The sequence below is a fragment of the Ambystoma mexicanum genome, chromosome 4q (assembly GCF_040938575.1).
Source record: "Ambystoma mexicanum isolate Mex_15411 chromosome 4q, UKY_AmexF1_1, whole genome shotgun sequence".
In the NCBI taxonomy this organism is placed as follows: domain Eukaryota; kingdom Metazoa; phylum Chordata; class Amphibia; order Caudata; family Ambystomatidae; genus Ambystoma; species Ambystoma mexicanum.
This window is the reverse complement of record NC_090928.1, coordinates 261,114,508-261,136,909: the sequence shown is the minus strand read 5'-3', so window position 1 is coordinate 261,136,909 and position 22,402 is coordinate 261,114,508. Positions and strand designations below refer to the sequence as shown.

Sequence of the window (22,402 nt, the reverse complement as noted above, 5' to 3'; positions counted from 1 at the left end):
GGCTGATTTCTACTCTAAAAACCCAGAACATTTCCTCAGTTATAACCCAGACAACGCTACGCCTTCAGGATCCAGGGACCCTCAGCCCACTAGTAAGAAACCTCGATTTGAGACTCCAACTCGGGGCCTGATTTCAGACCCTTTCTACATACAATCCTACCAACAGTATAGTGAGGATCCAGATTCAGTAATGTTCGACAACCAAATGGGGGTAGATTATTATGGAGATGATGAGGGCCAGGATGGGGAGGAGGATGACGTTGCAGAAGTCTACAGGATAGACTCTCCAGTAGATAACCAGCCCCTTCTAAATGAGGTCTTGGGTAGAGCTGCAGAGCACTTCTGCATAGACACTCGGGGGGGCGCAGGAAGAGAGGGACTTTGCAGAAGAGCTGGTGGGAGACAAAAGAACCATTGCTCAAGCCATTCCAATTCTCAAGTCCATCCAACAGAGAATTGGCCCTTCCCTTCTCACCCCTAATCTCACCAGGGCTGTAAACCCCAGAATTGAGAAAATGTTCAGGGCCGCCCAGTCAGACCCACTTTACTTAAGGGGTCAACTTAAGCCCGACTCCTTGGTAATTACAAACACCAGGAAAAGAGCGGGGACTCCTATCTTCATCTGAGGCTCCCCCAATCTTCATCTGAGGCTCCCCCAGACAAGGAGAGCAAGAGAATTTATGGGTTAGGAAGGAAAGTGGCCTCCACTTCCACTTACCAGTCAAGGATCGCCAACACCACCACTCTGCTGGCAAGCTTTAATTGCCACCAGTGGGAGCAGGTAGCTGCTCTCATTGACTCTGCAACAGAACCACTAAAGGGTCAGTTGGCCCAGATCGCGTTTGAGGGTAGAGCATCCTGAAAACAACCTTTGACGCCGCAGTTAATGCAGGCCAGGTCTTAGCAGAGAGCACTGTAATTAAAAGGCACGCTTAGCTAAGACAGTCAGGGTTTAAACCCGAGATCCAGGCAACCCTTATTGAAATGCCGGTCAAACCGAATCTCTTGTTTGGTAAAGCGGTAGAGGATGCACTAAAGTACCTGGGACAATTGACGAACAAGCCCCCTAATCAAAGAGGGAATAGTAATTTTCGTCGCTCACGCGGCCATAATTCGCAGAGGGGCTCCAGTTATGCACAGGGACAGGGTACATCATGAGGTGGCAACCAGCAGACTACCCAAAGTTACGGCAGAGGTAACAAGAGGGGCCGTGGTAGAGGTAGAGGCAGCCCCGGCAGAGACAGCGGTACGCCTCCCACAAAGCAGTGATGTTCCGCTCAGGGTCCCTTCCCACGTATCCCCAGTAGCGGGCTGCATTTCCAACTTCACCCAAGCATGGGAAGGGATCACATCAGACAGATGGGTGCTGTCCAGTGTCCGCAGGATACTGCATCGAACTGCTAGAGCGCCCCCGAAACCACCCTCCACGACAAATACATTCCCTGGACCATCAGAAGATCCTCCTCGTCGAAATCGTCAATCTTCTCGCAAAGGACGCGATAGAACTTGTCCCGGGAAACCAGGTAAACAAGGGTATCTATTCAACGTACTTCCTTGCGCTAAAAAAGATTTGACAATGCAGCCAGTATTAGACTTGCGCCCTGCAAACAAGTATGTCAAGCCCCTAAAATTTTGCATGACTACTCTCCAAGAGGTAATCCCCCCTCCTAAAAAGGGGGGGATTACATGGCAACGTTGGATATGAAAGATGCCTATTTTCATATTTCCATGTTCCCAGCGCACTGAAGATTCTTGCGCTTCAAGGTGGATAGTCAGCACTACTAGTTTAAGGTTCTGCCCTTCGGTATATCCTCGGCTCCAAGGGTATTCACCAAGGTACTGGCGGTGATGAAGGCACACCTACGGAGGGAGGCAATCCCAGTGTATCCTTACCTGGATGACTGGCTCATCACAGGGGAGACCCCAGTAATTTGCAGGTCAAACATCATCTTCGAATTGGGTTTCTTTATCAACGAGAAAAAAATCAAGCCTGGTGCCAAGCACCTCCAAAACAGTTCCTCGGAGCTGTCCTAAATACTCAAGAGGGGTTGGCCTTTGCATTGGAGGAAAGAATTCGGAATCTACGAATGCAAATTCCTCTATATCCGCCCGGTCGCCAGATAAGGGTGCGCAAAGCGATGCGTTTGCTAGGCATGATGATGTCATGTATTTACCTGGTCCCCCACGCGAGCCTGCGACTCCTGCACGAATGGTTGGCAAAACAGTGGTCTCAGGCAAGTGGTCAGTGGGACGATCTAGTGGTCGTTTCGCCAACACTTGTACAAAGTCTTCACTGGTGGACAAGAGAACCTGTCGAGGGGAAACCCTTTTACGATCCGGAGGTACTAGGCTGTAACACACCTCCACCACCACACAGCTCAGGGTCTCTGGTCTCGCTCAGTGGCCAAGAATCAATTCAATCTGCTAGAGCTTCTGGCAGTCTTCAGAGCGCTTCGAGCGTTTGAACCCCACCTGTTGAACCTGTCAGTACAGATCCTTACAGACAGTACAACAGCAATGTTTGTCATGCCGCCTATCCCCGGGGATCCAGATCAAGTCCAGCAGCCCCGGAAGCAGGCATCAAGTTATTCCAAGCAAGCCCAACAACCCCTGCTAGGGGCCATTTGGGTGCAGTCCTGGCGTCTATGGCGCCAGGCTCGTATGGAGAGTCAGTTCTGGCGCCATAGGCGCCAGGCTCATAGATTAAAACTTGCCTGATGCAGACCATGCTGCAAGAGCTCCAAGCCAAAAGAGGCTTGAAAGGGACTACTTTACCTTGGGACTATTTTTTTACTCGGGTGGGGTTGGGGAGGAATACTTACCTGGGACTACTTTGGAGGCTATTTAAACCACGCCCGAAGAGCAGCACAAGCTTCGCTTTTTTCTGCATCCAGCAGCGTAACGCTCACCGTGCCTGCAAGTCTGCATCCAGTCTTCTGACACGGCCGCCTCGAGTCTGGAGCTCCTAGAAAAAGGGAGAAAGAAGGATAGAAGGTTAGAACAAGAGCAATACCTTTGATTCTTACCTGAATTCCCGATACACCGCGCCTTCGAGCTGGAAGAAAGAAGTTATTTATGCGCGCCGCCTCGCCTGCTGCAGCGCCGCGCTGAACTCACCGGCCTTCGCAGCATCTTCACTATCCACCGCATTCTTCAGCATGTTCCCGTCGCACTCCGGCACCTAAGGGAAATACAAGAACAGCAAGGTGAGCCAAGGGAATAAACCGAGGCAATGTTAGTTACCCCCCTTAGACTTACCTGATTTTACCACCGGGGGTACTATTCAACTTCACGGGTCGGCGCAGCCTCCACCACATCCTCGCCGTACCCCGGCCCCTAAGGGTAACAAAAGGACAGCAAGGTGAAACAAAGGGACAAACAAGGGGAAACCTCACCACAATAGACTGAACTAATTTTACCGCCAGAGGCATTATTCCCCGAGACTTCATTCTTTCTCTCAGAGCCTGAATAAGGGAGAAAGCAACACGTTACATACTGACATTATTTTATCGAACTGTGTTGGATAATACAAATCCTTACCTGAATATTACCGGTTGCCACAAGGAACTCTTTGCTAGGGTCAAGCTGCAACCTGCAAGGAATCGGACAAGAGTGAAAGTCAGACATTTGAACTCTTATGAACTACATACTTACGGCGTCTTGCCGGAAATCTCAAGGTCAATATTGTTCTGGAACTCACAAATTCCTTCGAACCAGTGAAGCAACTGGTTATCTACGCGCCCCTGCGCTCAATGCAGGATGGAGAGCTCATCTTTCCAAACCATCAGGTGAGACTATAAGAGGGGACATCAAAGGTGATCAGTGGGGAGAACTGCGGGGGTGCAGGGTTTACGCTCAACTCCACGGGTGGTTCATTCCCTTTCTCCATTTGCAGAAGAATACTCCTATGGGCCAAGCCAACTAAGTTAGGTGGGCCAGTCCGCTCCGTCATCTCGGCACTACGTGTCACATTGGTGGAGACCGCAGCTGTCAGTTCAGATCGACGCCCCTGTGGGAGCCAGGGTAGCGTAACATGTTTTACATAAAGAAACAGGGAGGGACTCGTTCGCCAAATCTGTCCAGGATTGCCCAAAAAATGTGGACATGGGCACTCAGACGGAACATTTACCTGTCATCTCAAAATGTTCCAGGGGATCTCAATTCACTAGCAGACGCTTTAAGCAGAGATCCCCTCCCAGAAGAACACGAATGGTGTCTACACAGAGAAGTTGTAGAAGACATCTTCTCACAGTGGGGTTTCCCCTCTATAGACCTATTCGCCACAAGCGAAAACAGGCAATGCCCAGGATTCGCATCCAGGTTCCCTCAGCCAGACTCCAAGGGGAACGCCCTGTGGATGAACTGGTCAGAGATGTTTGCCTACGCTTTTCCACCAATCCCTCTCATGAGGAAGGTGGTCAACAAGATGCACAGGGTATCGATGACGCTCATCCTAGTTGCTCCCATGTGGGCGAGGCAACGTGGTTCCCACACTTAAGCAGTCTAGCAGCGTGCGAACCCACCAGACTCCCGTGCTGGTACAACCTACTGTCCCAGCACCAGGGTCAGACAATTCATCCTCAACCCAGCTCAATGAACTTGGCAGCATGGCTCCTGAAGTCATAGAGTTTGGACATCTCAACTTACCACAGAGATGTATAGACATCCTAAAAGAATCTAGGAAAACAAACACAAAGCACTGTTACTTTGAAAAATGCAAAAGATTTGTTATCTGGTGCCAGAATAAGCATATCAACCCAGTTGATTGCACTCCTTCCAATATTGTCACATACATGCTCCACCTTCTGGATCCAGGGTTGGTATTTAACTCACTCAAGGTACACCTGGCGGCACTGTCAGCCTACACCACCTCCCATAACGAGGTTTCGTGGTGGAAAGTACCAGTGGTTAAAGCCTTCATGGAAGGGGTAAAGAGACTCCCCTCCAATTCCGAACCCACCACCAGGATGGGACCTTAATGTGGTGCTTGCTAAGCTCATGGGCCCACCCTTTGAACCCATGCATAAAGCCAGTCTCAAACACCTGACCTATAAAACTGCCTTCTTATTAGCCATTACATCCATAAGAAGGGTCAGTGAAATTCAGGCTCTGTCAGTGCAAGATCCTTTCTTTACTGTTCATAAGGATAAACTGGTTCTACGAACACACCCTAGGTTCTCACCCAAGTTCATTTCTAAATTCCACGTTAACCAGTCCATTGAGCTTCCGGCCTTCTTCCAAGAACCCAAAAGCTCTGCTGAGGTGAAACTAGACACTCTAGATGTGCAAAGAGCGATCCTCTACTACGTAGACAAGACTAGGCCGCTAAGAAAAACAGACCAACTGTTTCTTTGTTGCTACAGGCAGAGAGGGGGATCGCGTCTCTAAAGGTGCCATCTCGAAGTGGATAGTCAATTGTGTCCAGCTATGTTACTCCCTTTCTGAAAGAACTCTGCCTTTTTTTACGCCAAGAGCCCACTCTACTAGAGGCACTGGGGCCACTCTGGCTTTCATTGCAAATGTACCCCTTGACACCATTTGCAAAGCAGCTACATGGAATTCTATCCACACTTTTACTCAGCGCTACTGCATTGACACTCATTCCAAGACAGATACTCAAGTGGGACAAGCGGTTCTAAGACATTTATTTGCTCATGACCCTTCTCACATCCCCCCTCCTCCTTCTAACACTGCTTGCTAATCTATGCACAGCATGTGATCTAAGCATATTCCACAAGTCTCAGAAGGGATACATTACTCACCGTAATCGTATTTCTGATGCTTGTATCTGCTTAGATTCACATGCGCCCACCCTTCCTCCCCTCTGATAGAAGGCGCATGGATGCTTGTAGTCTTATCTTTCTATCTGCTTGGATAATCTGTACTCGCGCTACTCCTCATGCTACCTCATGTCAGAAAAAATACAATCTGAGGGTCCTACACGTTTGAGGGATCATGGGTATAGTGGACGTCACACTAGGGATAGTATTACTTGCAGGCCCTGTGTTGATGCCCATTTTCGGGTTTCGAAAAACAAACTGTAATACTCTGCAGCTTCCACTAGATGTCGGCCTATGCACAACATGTGAATCTAAGCAGATACAAGCATCAGAAATACGATTACGGTGAGTAATGTATCCCATATAGAGATGTATAGGTCTAGAGAGAGGGGTCTAGAGAGAGGGGTCTAGAGAGAGAGAGAGAGAGAGGTAGGTGCCTGTGGTGGTATAGGCCGGAGCGGGCAGAGGCTGAAGGCGATAGGGTATGGGAGGCCAGGACTCGGAAGGACACATAAGGGCCCTGGTCACCAATCTCAGCAACTGTGGGGTTTGCAGAGGAGGGAGGAAGATCCGGCTCAAGGGGGAGGCTGTTCCATAGGTGGGAGCCTGCTGAGGAAAGAGATCAGCCACCAGCTCGTTGTTTAGCAAAACGCTTAACACACAGAGTTGGTGCTGGATGAACATAAAGATCTAAAAGGAGAGTATTTAGTGAGAGCCAGTTGTAGATAGTGTGGCCCTTGCCCCTTGCACTCCTGCTCTGTACTGGGACGGTCAAAACCGTCAAACTTCACTTTCAGTGGCTGTTCAGTGTTTCAGCTCCTCGCGTCTACAGCAAATAGCAACGCTGCAGTTCCTGGCTATCAAGATAGACTTTTCTTGCTTCTGGGGTCCTGCACCCTGTTGAGGGGGGCTCAGGCTTGGTCAGTCCTGCTTCCTGGGAGTCCAGAGGATCTTCCTGGAGCTCTTGGCCAGCTTAAAAGCAACGCACACAATCCGGTGTTCCTCTCCCTGGCTATACGGTTTTCAGCAGCAGCTCTGTGGAAATTCAATCCGCTCCGAGATGGATGTCCAGGTGGCTTACTTTGGAGTTGATTGGTCCCACCAACTCAAGGGGAGAAGTCGTCCTTGCAGGGATGTCTTTGTCGATGCAAACTTGGTGTTTCGGCACTGCAGCAGGGCTTCACCGGGCAAACCAACGGTCCAGGAGTTGCAGCAGGCGTCCTCTTCGAGTTCTTCTTCGGTTCTTTAGTCCAGTGGTCGACTCTGCCTTCTAAGCCAAAAGACTCACCTTTTATTCAGTTCTCTCCCATTCATTCCAGCTTAGCTGTCAATCACCCAGCAGGGTGGTTGTCCTTGCCAGACAGTCAGCCGGCCAATCACCACAGAGTGCATTTAGGTCTCCTAGTAGACTAAGCACAGGGAGTTTCGGCACCTCCCTCACTTTCTGCCTACCCCAGACACCCTGGAGCCAGAGGCGGGCTTCACTCGTGAATCCCGCCAAAGGCAACACAAACAATGGGACTAAACCTGGATTGGCGCGCAAAGTAAATCTCAAGAAGGACCTTTCCACAAAGAAATGCTGCAAAAAGAAGGCTGGGGCCATTTTGAACAAAATGGCACCCCTGGGTGCTTTACTGCAGCTGCGAACGCAGCCCACGGTAAATCACACCATGGTAGACAAAACGAAACCAGTGCCACCAGCCATTCAGTGAGAAAAGGGTAACATAAAATTGGAAGCTAGACAACGGGGATACTAGGTAACCCCTCTAGCACCCTATTGTAATATAGTGTGTGCTGGGTCTAGAAAGCTACAAATGTAAGTAAAGTCAATTTCACTTTTCTGCTCTGGGAAACAGTAGTTTATAAACTTTTGGGAAATCTGAAAGACTTCCCCGTGCCATTACTTTGAAGGTGCTGTGTGACACGATGTAAACCATGATACCTATGGAGTTTGTCAAACTCCACAATCAAAAGAAACAGTGTACAAAATCACATTAAAATACATGAAAGAGTGGGGAAAAAGAAGGGGGGCAGGGATTCACCAGCAAGAAGGGGGGGCAGGGATTCACCAGCAAAGTACCATCCTATTTTGCTGCTGGATTCAGCGGGGAAGATTTTTGCTCAGATAATTCTGTCCCATTTTCAAATCTGGGCTGATGAGAATAAAATGATTAGTGATCTACAGACAGACTTTCAGAAGCATAAAAGCACTGTAGACCAACGTTTTAGATTATTCTTATTGATAGAGAAATATAAAATGCTTAAGTTTATGAACTTTTATGCAATTTACGTCGACCTGAAGACCGCCTTTGATGCAGTCTCATGAAATAAATTGTGGCAGTTGCTTCATAAAAAGAAAGGCCCCCCACTCATTTGATTGTGATCCAGGAGCTGTACAGCAATAACAAGGCGGTCGTTGGATATGGCGCGGCTGGCTAAAGTACAGCTCCCTTTTCTGTTCATAAGGGTGTGAGACTGGGCTGTGACCTTGCACCCCTATTGTTTTGTATATAAATAGAAGAGATAATAGCCTCGTTGCTAGAGGACCACACGGACTGCCCAAAGATGGGCCAGGATAGATATTCTGCTCTCTTCTAAGCAGATGCTGTTATGCTATTCACTACATCTCGAGAGTTGAAATCTTGCCTAGCTACATTACTGAAAATAATTTGCTGATCTTGACTTAAGCTTAAATGTTGGTAAAACGAAAGTCTTGGTGTTCAAGCCAAGATTTTCTAAACCATGTAGATTAAATATTATTGTGGAAGGGCATCCTATAGAACAGGTCAATTTCTTTGACTATTTGGGCACCTGCTTTAACAAAAATGGGCTATGGTCATCACAGCTTGAAGTCGTGCTCTACATTGGAGAAATATGCTGGAGCCACATTATGTTTATTTAACAGAAATGGGAAAGGGGGCAATTCACCCGGCTGTTGAATTGTATGGTATACATGCTGTCCCTGCTGCTCTTTATGGCTCATAACTATGGGGCATTTCCAGTACTCACTCTAACTCTTGCTAGGGTGTAAAACAAATTTGTGAAACTGCTACAGCACCCCAACTCAACTCCCAATGCTCTCATACCCTTGGAACTTGATTTGCGCCCAATCAGCGCTTTTGCCCAAACCCCCCCCCACCCCCACCCCACCACCCCCCCTGTCGCCAATGCGGTATTGTCTGAGACTATGGAGCTCAAAAGATTTGGGAAAATATTTAAATGCACTGAAACATTTCTTGGATCGTTGGGGGTGGGGGAGGGATCTATCCATTCGGTGGCCTGCGTGGAAAAAAACAATATGTATGATCTCAATGGAGCCAGTCTGTGGGAACAGCCACAAAATATGGACAAGGCTGCCTATACCAGAATAAATAAGGCTGTCCTTGTTCAGTCAAGAAAAAAGATGATCGAAAATGCAAGTAGCTTGCATTGTGGCCCAGGGTATCTTTGATTCAAATCGGAATTTGGTCTTGAATGTTATCTGAATTATGTATTTCCATCGTTGGCAAGATCACTTTTTGCAAGCCTGCAGTATAGGACTTTACCAATTGCAACTCAGCCGCTGGGCTTGGGGCGGCTCAAAGGTTGAGGATATGGCATGGGAGATGAGACAGCGTCCCACTTACTGTTCATATGCATGGCTACAAAACCACTGAGGGTGATATATTTGCGCCCCTTTCTCAGGGCCTCTGGTATTCTTCAGCATTGGATTTTTCATAGATTTACATATCCCTTCAATGGTAAAATAGAGCAGTTTAAACTAAACTGAAAACTTCAATCACTTTAGTCCTCTATTGTCATTGTTTTGGGTCATACTGCTCAGTCAATAGGGAACAAATCCCTTAACTCCGCCCCTGTCGGCCATCTTCAGATTTTTTACCGCACGTTAGTATTGGGAGTCCTCAAAAATCTTCATATTTTTTTCTAAAAATATAGTAACATTTGAGAATTTTGACGAAATAGAAAATGTTTCCTCAATGTTCGACGACCGGCAAATATCAAAGCTCCTGTTCAGGGCGTGTACCTGCTTTGGGCTGAAGAAAGCCTAAGTGGAGGGCCACTGCAAAGAATGCCTCTACTGCCTTGATCTGCAAGATCTTTCGGGTTTTTTCTGATTTGGCTTTGGTACAAAGTAATGCCTCGTTACGGCAGGGCAGGACTGCCCAGCAAAACACCTCTAGTAAGCGGTACAGATCACACGACGACCAGGCCATAAGCGAGAAGAGGCAGAAGGATGCCTCGGGTGACAGCTCGAGATAGTCCCACAAGGACTTGGCCCCCCATGAAGGTCGGTACCCAGGGAGAGTTGGTGGGAAAAGGAACAAAGCTTAGTCCATCACCCTAAAGAAGCTTAGGTCGTGATCCAGCTCCAAGTCGGGTGAGCATTCCCCTCTGACCTTTTCAGGCTGCTACGAAGCCTTCTTTGACACACTCTGGATCATAAACGCCAAAGTTGTCAACTGCTCCTTCCTCGTCGGCAAAGCCTACAGCAGCTACTAAGGCTGCGGTTTTATTATCGAGGCCATCAAAATCATCGTCCCTGATGAAATCTTCTACTTCATCTTCTTCGAAACCGTTGACATCTCCTTTGAAACCCTCGACCCCAGGACCGTCAACCAAGACAACAAGACCGTCATCGACCTCAACCTCGATGGCTACGACCACGAGCACACCGACTATGGGTACTTCGTTCACCACACCGTTCTCAACAACACTGTTGGCGAGATAGGAATCTCGTCATCCCATTGTTGCCACAGCTGTCGACAGAGAGACCAGGACCGACGCAGCAGAAGCAGGGGCTGATTGCCAAAGAAATGTGTACCGAAACCTGGGTGTAGCTCTACCAGGTTGCGTGGTGGTCCCAGAACCGAGTCTTACACAATCAGAGGAGGAAGACACCGGTGTACTAGAGCAGCCACCCCCACCTATGTCTCTGCCACCGAGGAGTCCACCTCGGGGTGAGGCAAGCCTCATTAGACCACCACCTTTAACAGCCCTGCCGTCAGCAGGGTTGATGCAGCTTCCTCAACCTCTGCCCCAATGGGTTCCTATGCTATCAGCAGCAGTCCAGCATCAACCACCATGTCCTCAGAGGAACATTTAGTGGATCTGTTATCAACTCTGACAACTTTGGTGGCAACCTTGTATGCACTCCCCTTGAGAACACCAGTTGCTGAATCCAGCAAGCAGAAGCTGGCTGATGCCCTGAACCTCTGGGGCCCTCCAGAGAGGGTTATGACATTCGTTCCCCCCCCCCCCCCCAAGCCACAGGGGCGCCGGTCGGCACCGGAGGTACTGATGGATGAGGGAGCAGAGACTGAATCTGAGGGGGGACGCTCATTCCGATACAGACTGGTTTGAGGATTTCGTCACTGCAAATGGGGAACCAGATGAAGTTCGCTCAGGGATTGTCCCCACCAACCCCCAGACGAGATAGGGGCGTTCCATGCGCTTATGTCCAGAGCATCCACTATGTCTGGTTTGGGTCCAGAGGAACAAAGAAAGGATAGCGTCTTATATCAGCACAGAGAACAGCGCAGGAAGTCTATCGTGGCTAAACCATTCCTGGAAGACATCTGGGAAGACGCCCTGGTCTTCATGACACACCCAGCAACCGCACTTCCAAAGAAAGATCTGTTTGACAAAAAGTACAGGGCTCCAGAGAGCACTGTGGCCTGTCTCCACACACAGTCCATTCCAGGTTTCGGCTGCAGCCAGGAAAAGGTCAGCCATCCCATTTTCATCCTGCTCGGTGCTCCCAGACAAGGAGGGGCAAGCGCCTTGACTCGTTAGTCAAAAGGATCATTACAACTGCGGCCACAACCATCAAGGTGGCCAATGCTATGGACATACTCTCCCACTATGATCATGAGTTATGATACAAGTTGGGACCCTGGTTAGAATTCTTGCCTGAGGGCAAGAAGCATTGGACATTTTGCATGAGGGTGAGATCGCATCTCACCACGCCATCACCGTCTGTCGACATCGCAGACCCAGGCTATCGCCAGATGGGGAACGGAGTGGTACTGCGCCGACAAGGTTGGCTTAAGGCCACGAATTTCAGACCAGATGTCCAATCCCGAGTTACGGATATGCCTCTCGATGGCACAGCCCTGTTCAGACATATGGTGATGAGGCCTTACAGGCCATAAAGACAGACACTGAAACCGCCCTCTCCCTGGGCACATTGCAGCACAAGCGCCAGTCCTTTCGGGCAGGTAAGGGGCGCTAAAATAGAACTTCATGGGACAACTGAAGCACGTATCAGTCGTCCTCATCCTACAAGACTCCTTATTCATCTGGGGACCAATACTGGTAGCGAACCCAGCCTTACAAGGATTCCCAAACACGCAGAGGCTCCTCCCAGCCTAGGGGCCTATCCGGCAAGCAGGCATGACCAGCCGAGAGCCGGGGCCCTCCACTTCAGCACCCCAGTGGGGGTAGTCTATCAGACTTAGTCGACGAGTGGACTTGAGTACCCTCAGACTAATGGGTGCTGTCCCTCCTCCATCAGGTGCGCACTATAGAATTCATAGAGTATCCTCCTGACATTCCTCATGTGCAAAAACTGGAAGAATTGCAGCTCGTTTTGATACATGAAGTGCAGTCTCTAAGAAAAGGTGCTGTCGAAAAGGTGCCAGGAACGAAAAGCTGAAGGGGGTATATTCCTGCTACTTCTTGGTAAGAAAAAAGGGTTTACTCAAAAAGGCAGGGGTTTGGAGACGCATCCTAGACCTGAGGGCGCTCAACAAGTTTCTCAAGGCACAAACCTTTTGTATGGTAACTCTGCAGCAAGTGCTCTCTCAACTTCAGCAGGGGGGTTTCCTAGCATCCCTCGATCTTGAGGACGCTTACTTCCACATCCCTGTTCTGTTCGCCTATCACACCGGCGCTACCTGGTGGCAGGAGAGCACTTTCAGTTAAGGCTCTTCCCTTCAGGCTCAGATCAGCACCACGGGTCTTCACCAAATGCCTTGCACCATTGGTGGCTCACCTGCGATGAATAGGTGCCCACGTCTACCCATACTTGGAAAACTGGTTATTAAGACCCTCTCCTCGCTGGCAGCCAACACCGCTGTCTTCAGCAACTGGGTTTCCCCATCAACTTCCTGAAGTCTCAGCTAACCCCCTCCCGGACAGCACTGTACATCGGAGCAATACTAGACACCAGTGCTTGCAGAGCCAGACCCTCAGACGAGAGGATAACGGCCCTTCTGCAGAACGTGGATTGCCTCAGCAAAACCCAGTCGAGCTCAGTCCACAGCTGCAAGTCCCTGCTAGGTATACTGTCTTCATGCATCTCACTGTTCACCAACTGCAGATTACTCATGAGGCCAGTGCAGGAATACCTGGACGCCAGATGGCTACAAGCTTCATGCTCTTGGGATGACCGCATCACGCTGATGCTAGTGTTCAAGAAGGGTCTACTCTGGTGGTCAGTGAGAGAACACATCCTGCAGGGAGCCCCGTTCAGGCTTCCGGACCATCAGATCACTGTTACCTCGGACGCATCCCTGGAAGGTTGGGGAGCCCACTGCCAGGACCAGCACACCAGAGGTTTGTTGTCAGAATCGGAGAAGACCCAGCACATCAACCTGCTGCAGCTACGAGCGATATTGTGGGCACTGATATCTTTCCACCCCCTCCTCGGAGGGAAGGTGGTCCGGATCTTTATGGACAACATAACGTCCATGTTTTACATCTTCCACCTGGGGGGGGGACCAGTTGCCACAGCTCTCCAATGAGGCCCAAACACTCTGGCATTTGGCACTGCAACAGAACATGTTCCTGATTCCCCTCCATCTACCAGGGATCCACAACACCCTGGCGGATTCCCTCAGCAGGGAGTTGCGCTAAGAACTACACCGGTTGTTCCAGGAGTGGGACACCCCGGGGCACCTCGGAGATCGATTTGTTTGCCACAAGCAGGTTGCCAGTTATAGGGTCGAAAACAAAAGGATCGAATGCCTTTTGATCGACAGTCAAAGGACCGAAAAAAATGGTCTATTTTTTATTTTTTTATATTTTTTTTTTAAAAATTTTTTTTTTAATGGGGGGGTGGGAGGAGGTTGCTTCCCCCCCAAACCCCCGTTTTCTTTATTAAAAATGTTTTTTTACCAACAATAAATAAAATAAAAAAAAATGCGACCCTTTTTTTTCGACCCTTTTGCATTCGAGCAAAAGGTCATTCGATCCTTTATTTTCGATCCTTTGACTGGACACCCCACACGCAACAGCCGCTGCAAGACCTATGCCAGCCAGTTCCCCGATCCGGACAGCTTGGGGAGATGCCTTTGCATTCCTATGCGAGGGGAAATTCCTGCATGCTTTTCCTCCAATTCCTCTGGTGCCACGAGTCCTGCACACTTTCAAACGGTATCGGTGCAAATTGATATTAGTGGCCCCTGCGTGGCTGAGACAGTATTGGTACTCGGAGCGCCAGGCTCTTTCGGCGACAGTTCAAATCGGGCTACCCCTGCACCAGTCGCTCTTGTCCAGGAACCAAGGAACAGTTCTGCACCATGACCCGGCCTCTCTCAATCTGACAGCCTGGCTCCTGTGTTCCTAGAATTTGGGACCCTCTCACTCCTGCAGTCTTGCCAGGACGTGCTGGCTAAAGCAAGGGCCTGGCCACTCTGTAATGCTACAAGAGCAAGTGGAAGCGTTGCCAGGTGTGGTGCAAAAGGCATCACCTATGTCCCCAGACTATCAAACCAGAGGCGCTGCTATCTTGTCTGTTGTGATTGGCAAAGTCGGGATTGATGCACTCCTCCGTTAAGGTGTACCTGACTGCTATCTCTAGGTACTGCTGGTCCTCTGGAAAGTCTTCCCTCTGGTCCCATCGGCTGGTGAAAGAGTTTCTACAAGGTCTGTTGCGTTCATTTCCTCCAGTCTGTCGCTCAGCCCTAAATTGGGAACTCAACATACTGCTCACAAGGCTTATGAGACCCCCTTTTGAGCCCATGCACCAGGCATCCGTCAAACACATATCATGGAAGACTACCATTTTGGTGGCAATCACCTCAGTGAGGAGAGTGAGAGAGATGCAGGAATTTTCTTCAAAACCGCCTTATTTGACGTTCCACAAGGACAAGGCTGTATTGCGAACCAACCCAAGGTTCATACCTAAGGTACTTACCTTTCATCTTAACCAACAGGTGGTGTTACCAGTTTCTTCGACGGTCTTCGGCTCTCCCTCATCCCTGACAGAGCGCACCCTGCACACACTGGACGTGGTGCGTGCCCTCAAGTACTATGTGGCCCGCACAAAGTCACTCAGTTTAACAGATCTGTTAGTCACATTCATACCTACAGGGCCTGGTAGCGCTGTCTCCAAGTTTTCTATTGCTAGATGGATTGCAGCCTGCTTCTCTTTCTGCATCAGCAAGCGGGCAGAACCCGAGTGCATTCCACCAGAACATTGGAGATCGGTGCACACATTCACCATATTCTACTGCATCGACAGGTCATCCGAGGGGAGTCTAGAGTCGGCCAGGTAGTACTGCGGAACCTGTTCGCATAAGCTTGGTAAGTCTCCTGTGTTAAGTTATACGGGAGCTCCTCTACCCTTGTGTATTGTTTGTTTTTTACTGCTTTGTAATCTATTTACAGCATGTGAATGTATGCAAGATCCAATGTCGGAGAAGGAATGTTACTTACCTGTAACTCCTGTTGTCCAGCATTGGTATCTTTCATAGATTCACATGCGACCCTCCCTTTTACCCCTTATGGCTCGTCATTTGGCTCTTACTGCCACTTTACGTGCGCTGCCAAATTGGAAGATGGCCGACAGGGGCGGAGTTAATGGAGTTGTTCCCTATTGGTTGTGGGCATTGTGGCCCAAAACAACGTCGACAGAGCACTAAATTGACTGAGGTTTTCAGTTTAGTTTAAATTGCTCTATTTTACTGAGGATTCCCAGCCTGACGACGGGAATATTCACAGCATTATTCCTTAGCTCAACTATTGAGGCACTGGATCTATGTAAAGGGACTTCAAATCCATTTATAGTAAGCAGTGTTGCCAAATACGTCCATAGAGCTTGGCTGTTCAGGCAAAAAAGAATGGACTTTGTGTCAGAGAATGAATGATTTCGATAAGATCTAGTTATGAAATGTGGCTAGCATGCTTTTTATTGATAATGTGTTATAGACATCAATTCCTTTTGTATCAATAAGTACCAGTGGGGCTGTGATTATAATCTCCCCACTGGACTGAACAAGAAATTGCTTGCTCCACTCTTTTAATGTATTTCACTTTGCACTTTTTTCATATGTAATGAATGTGATTGATTATGTATCACCTCTTGTTTTTTTATCATGTATGTTTTTTTTTATCTTAATGGCTTTTATGGCATTTTAGTTGAATAAAGTTTTTTTTGATTGATTAAAAATAAAATCGAGCCATGATAGCATATCATGGACATATGAGTACAATGTGTATGTCCATTGGGATGCAGTGTGCTCTATACATCAAGCAGCCTGAGGTCTTCCATGCCCCTGTGTATCTCAGGGGCAGCCAATCTGTGTCATGTATCATTCAAATGCTTGTAAAAAGCGGGATTGTCAACATTCAGCCCAAAGACATTAACTATCGTCCAGTGCATCTGAGCCAGAATACCAGAGACTGTCGTATCGACCGTCGGGTGCCTGCTCATGTTCTAAAATTTGAAATCAGAGGAACCTACGATTTAGAGTAATGACGCCCGTGAAAATGAGGAAAAGAGGGTGTAAAATCTAGAGGCCCCTCCTCTCCTGGATTTAGCCAAGGCTTTGTTGGCAACCCCAGACAAGTGCGTCTCCTGGGGTAGGACTATTTTAGCTGCATGCCTCTCACCGTAGGCCACATTTGACCACATTTAACGCATCAAGTAGGATACCTCCTTAAACTTCTGCCCTTAATCTCTGCCATTCCAAAATCCAGATCTTCTTACGTAATGTGAACCAACTTTTGCCCTGAAACCCCAATGCCCTTTACCCACCCCAGCCCACCCACCCACACAGCCCAACCTGCAGTGAAAATGCCAAACCCCATGAGAACACAACCCACAGTTTGTAATGTTGGACACAGGGATACCAAAGGCATCAACCTGGCCGCTCCATTCAACGGGAAAGAAGTTGAACCCTAACACGACTTATAGGAACCAAGGATTGGCTAAGGTGTTACATTCCTAACCATGTACAACATACCCCACAGAGAATAACCTAGTACGTACAGCCAAGAACCAAGTGCACTATGTGAGGGGGCAGGAATGCGAGACAGACACACAGGTATTGATTTCTCACAAGTTGCCATTTTATTAAATGAAAAGGAGTGAGACAAAAGCCTATCTTTCCCTAACCTAACAAGGTTGTCCCAGCCTAACAAACTAAGACTAAAGAAAAATTACCTAGTGCCCAAAAAGTGTCTACCCTCACACTAATATACACATCAAAATGATAGGATTGTTTGGCTGGCTTCAGTTCCACAAAATAATATAGCCGTTCAAACTCAACAGCTTTAGAAAGTGCTCCTTGTGACCAAGGTTGGGCTCCCTTCCCCTGGATCAATTCCAGAACACCTTGAAAAAAGTTCAGATTCAAGAAATTTCTGTGCAGTAACAAAGTTCCATTCAATGTAGCACAAAGTCTTTTCCATTCAATATATCCTTCCACTTGGCAAAGTTAAAGTTACTTTTACAAAGGCTTGTCCATAAATCAAGGCAACTGTTATTTTCCAGAGTCTCCAGATTGGCAAAGCAAAGGTCTTCCTCTCAAAATGCAAGTTCATAAACCAAGACAATTGTTCTCTTCGCTAAGCCAAAGCACTTATTAGTACATCATACTACTTCAAAGAAACACTTTAGTCAGGATAGCCTGGAATTCACTTTCTGTAATGCAACAGTTCTTCAAGATGAAATTAACAAGTTCCTTTTCAACACACCTTTCACCACAACCACAGTACTTTAAATAATCATATTCTTTCCTGGTTTATTCTGCTGCCAGGATAAAAGCTCCTAGTACTACAATTGTATTCAGTGGTAATGCTTGTTCCAAACCTTTCGACACCTGGATCCTAAGCGTGGAGGTTTGAACAACTGCTGCTCTTTATAGTCTCTTGACTTCCGTGTTTTTCTTTTATTGCCTTTAGGCTGTAGGTAATGCAGGTTAAAGTGTTCCCCCCCTATTTGTATCTCATACACGAAGAGCTTTGCTCCTTCAGCCTTTATTCTCATGCAACCTCTTGGCAGCTGGCAATACAGGTTACAATTATCTGCCAATTGGTATCCCTTATTAGGAGAGTTGCACCCAATCTTCGTTGGTATGACTCTTCTGCAGCTTTGGAAATGCGGGTCCCAATGATCTCCCTCATTAGGAGTGTTGTGCCCAGTCTGCCGTATTTTATTTGTTTAGTATTCAAAACCATCAGCAGTTTTTTTTTGGAGCGCCTTGGGGGTCACCTGCTTCAGGCCAACTTACCGGTCTTTCTTTGAGTCTCCTTCGAACTCACGGGTGCTGCAGCACATCTCCTTGGGGTCTCCCTAAGCTTCTAGCTGCTCTGGTCTTACTGTGGCAGTAGGCGCAGTCTTTCAGAGGAGCGCTGCCCGCTCTGTGTGATCTCCGTTTCAACTTATTTGCAGAAGCAGTTCACGGCGTGTCAGGAGCTCGTCTCCCACGCGGCATAGCTTTCCTCAGAGCCGCATCCAGCTGTAACTTCTCTGCACGGCCACGCTTCTTCTCGCATGTTAGCCTCAGCTGGTGCTTCCTCTGCCGCAACATCTCAGCATGTAGTCCTGCTGCCGCCTCTGCTACACCATCGGCTTCTCCTTCTTTCCACATCTGAAACTCATTCCTACTTTTAAAGATCCCACTCTGAGCTCCTCTTCCTTGTACCACAGGAATTATGGGACTTGAAGTCCATAATGTTTTGGTCTTTTTATGATATCCTAAACTGATTTGTGAAGTGAGAGTTTTCAAGTTTATGGGAGATTAAGAGTTGGTGATTTAACCTTGGGTTTTGGACATCCATATAATGCAGAATCATAACAATTAGAGGTTGTGATATTTATTTCCTGAACCCCCAGTGTACCAATTTGATGCTGTTTAGCAGTGTTTTCATAGTCTGTACTTTGGGTAGTTGTAGGAGAGGGAACTGTACATTGACAGCATGCCATTAATTATTTAGGTATTAGGAGAATCTCACCCTCGGAAGAGGATGAATACCGCGTCCCTCCTAATGGAGTCACAACTTCCCCCTGACAGCTGTCTCCTCCCATGTGATCCTCTCTCATGTTACCAACCCGAGTGTTAGGATCAGGTAGCCTCTGCCTTCGTCTTGGAAAATGGCAGGAGACTTTAGGCTGGGGTTTAGTGAAGGCACTGCAGGATTCATCACAACGAGAACATTAAGCGCAAACTGCTGTACGCGGTCCCATCAGATCCAGTAAGGCTACATCATATAATCAACAGACAATATCGTTCCTTCTTGTGCCCTGACCTAGTATCTCCATCGCCCCTTTGGTAAGGAGTCCAGGTAAAGGAATTTGTATTAGCTGGATCTAAAGAAGGGAGTCTTGTTGTGCAGTACACGTAGCTTTGAGGGCTACAGCAGAACATATTGAAGCCCACTCTCCCGCAGTTGACGCTTCACAGCAGCAAAAGGTAAACAAGCCCTTTGAGCGGATGGTGTGAATTCCGCGTAAAACGAGGTCCAGGCTTCTTGATACTGTAGATCACCAAGTTCCAGAGTCCTCCATAGAATAGCATTCCTCTCTATGTAATTCAATAAGTGGGCCATCACTGGCCGAGGACTCTGCCTGGGCTTGGCAGGCTGTGGACATATGCTATGTGCTCTTTCCACCAAATCCTACGAAGGCACAAGGGTGTAGTGGGTAGGGGGATGGCGACGGGGGGTTTCCAGCACCTCCTTAAGGAAATCCTCCATGAACACCTCCATGTTCTGCTGCAGAACAGATTCCAGCATACCGACCACCTGTATGTTGGTCCTCCTGGATCTGGCCTCCAAATCCTAATTTTTTGTACAAATTCCCAGTCCACAGAAGGAGCCTAGTGGTCGCCCCTGGAATCACCTACACCAGCGACCCCTTCTTCCGACTTCACTTCTTCCCCCTCCCCTTCTTTGTGGAGACAGGAGCCGTGGACTTTGGCACTGGCAGCTCATTTTGAGAGAATGTCAAACTGGACAGGCGCTTACTCCCCTTGGCCATTAGTGCACTACCCCACACTAGATGCCAGCAGTTACAAGTGGGCACACTATGAGCAAGCTTTATTGAAACTGCCTGTGCCTCCTGTATGGACTTAATGCTACTCCTCCAGTCCTACAGCAAAATGACTTTCACATCCCAAACTGCTCTTCACTGTTTATTTCGGCTGGGAAAGTCAGGGCAGCTGGATCCACGTAGCAGTAGCCAAATCCAGCACACACTGCTGGATGCATAGCGCATACAGACACTACCACTCCTGGACAAAAAGGTCTGCACAAGCCTCCTTCCGGTGCACTGTGACTGCGTGGTGGCTTCGGTGCTGTCTGCACTGAAGCCACCGCGGCGGATGTCCCTTCTACAGGGACAGGAGTCACCAGGCACTGCTCCCCAACTCACTGTGTGTGGCCGTAGTCCTCCAAGCAGCAGACACTAGGCCGTGCCCTCCCACCTCTCCAGGCATCACATGAACGCGGACCAGGAGCACAGCTCCCTACAGCTTGTGAGCAGGTCATCCAATGCGCAGGTCCAGAGCGTCCTCTGCTTCCTGAATCCTCCCACCTGTGGGGAACATTGTCACTGACGGAATCGCATCTCTATGGGGACTCAACGGGTCGAACTACCAGGGAGCGGGCCCGCACTCACCTCCCATCTTGGATGGAGTGCAACAAGAAGCAGCCAGCTTGGTCGTGTGCCCTCTAGCAACCCTAATCTTTGACATTGGTTTGGGATGAATTTTCTTTCTGCCTCATTTACGTCTTTCTGTATCTGCGCTTGCGGTGGACAGTACTTATGTTTATGACCCAAAGGTCTCAACAGCTTTTAGTTGCTATGAAACTAAACAAAATGTGTTTAATCATCCAAGAAAAGGACTGCCTCATTATGCACTACATGCACTACTAGCAGCCCTGCTAGTCACACTGGGATGTTTGCTCTCCGGCACCCATGGAGAAAGTTCTTGTGGATTTCTGTCTGTAAGCATTTTTTTCTCCAGTTTTAATGGGAGTACTTTCAGACGTCTGATCCTAGCTGAAGCTGAATTTGGGGGCCTCAATCATAACCCCCTTCTTATTCAGAAGAAACTTCAACACAGCAATTTGTATCAAGGTAATAGACGGTGAAGTTCATGATTAGATGAGAAAAAGTTATGTTTTAATTTGGCATCTATATTTCAAGTGATCACTTCCAAGTCTCAAGTTAAGCTATGATATGGCATTTATAACGCGCCTATCCACATGTGTTTCACGTTTTCAAGAGGGCTATTGGTACATGGTCTCATCGTTTGACAGAAATGATCTGCTAATTTTTCAAACCTAATTCAGACATGTATGCTCTGAAAGAAAGGAACAGCTTGTTTGATGTACGTTAAGCCAGAATTCCTATTTTGGGGGAGATATTTGGGGCCCTAAACCTTTTGCTTTTTCCCCTTGTCTTTTTTGGCTAATATCTTTTTGGTGGCCAGAGAGACTCTCCTGAAGTCCTCCTGCCATTATTTCCTTTTATACCTTAAATAGGGTATTTGGTGTTGGGTCACCCCTAAGGTGCCCAATCCCCTTGAGTGATTGTGATGCTGTACTTTTAGTTTTAGAAGATAGGTTGGTGGTGGCTGTGCTTTAATTTTGGCTTCACCCAGTGTGCAAGCCATTGTACTGCATTAGTGGCCAAATGCACATTTTTGGTAGCCATTGGGCTACCAATGGGTTTTTTTAAATCCTGCTCCCGGTCCTTTAGTTTTCTTGGGCTTCTTTTTGTCTGTGACAAGGTGACCTCAAAATGGCATTTCTGACCATGTGGCTCGTTGTGAGCCCATCATGGCTGCCTCAATACTGGTCCTAACTGGTTTATACTAGTAGAGGGTAGTGGACTAGCCATCTCACCTCCGGTTGTGGGTGTCTTTGACTGAGTGGCAGTCTCAGTGACCAACCATCATGTTTGGTCACCTGAGCATCTGCCCCTAGCCGCTTTATGTAATTGGCCGGCCTGAGGCCAAGTCCCATTCACAGCAGTATTTTAAGTTCTGCCCTGCACCTAATTCGCTTTCTTGCAGCTTTGTCAAATGCCAAATTATTGTTCATGGAACTTGGAGGTGGCAGGTCTGCTGACCTGCTGGAGCAGTATTCCCGCCCTTTTTAAAGCCCTCACTTGACAATACTTTCTAAGTACAGTCTGGATTTCTTGGAAACTCCAGGTCACTCCCCACATCTGCTGGGTAATTTCTGGGCTGTTTTACTGCTGTTTACTGCCCGGAATTTCTGCTGGTCTGTGGCGTGCTGCAGGTGTTTCGAGAGTAGCTGCAAGGTCGTTTCTGTGTTGATCATTGGTCTGGATCTTCCCTGGATCAGAGGAGTGCAGGCCTCTTTTCCCACTCTGGGTTCAGCGAGGCTCTTGGGTTTCTCTCTTCAGCATGGCAGGATAGCTAACT

General features: G+C 48.1%; 1 protein-coding gene across 2 annotated transcripts in view; it reads left to right on the top strand.

Annotated features, from left to right (window-relative positions):
* AHCTF1 (AT-hook containing transcription factor 1) overlaps positions 1 to 22,402 on the top strand; it is a 2,174,249-nt gene that overhangs the window by 626,626 nt on the left and 1,525,221 nt on the right. The window lies entirely within an intron of this gene.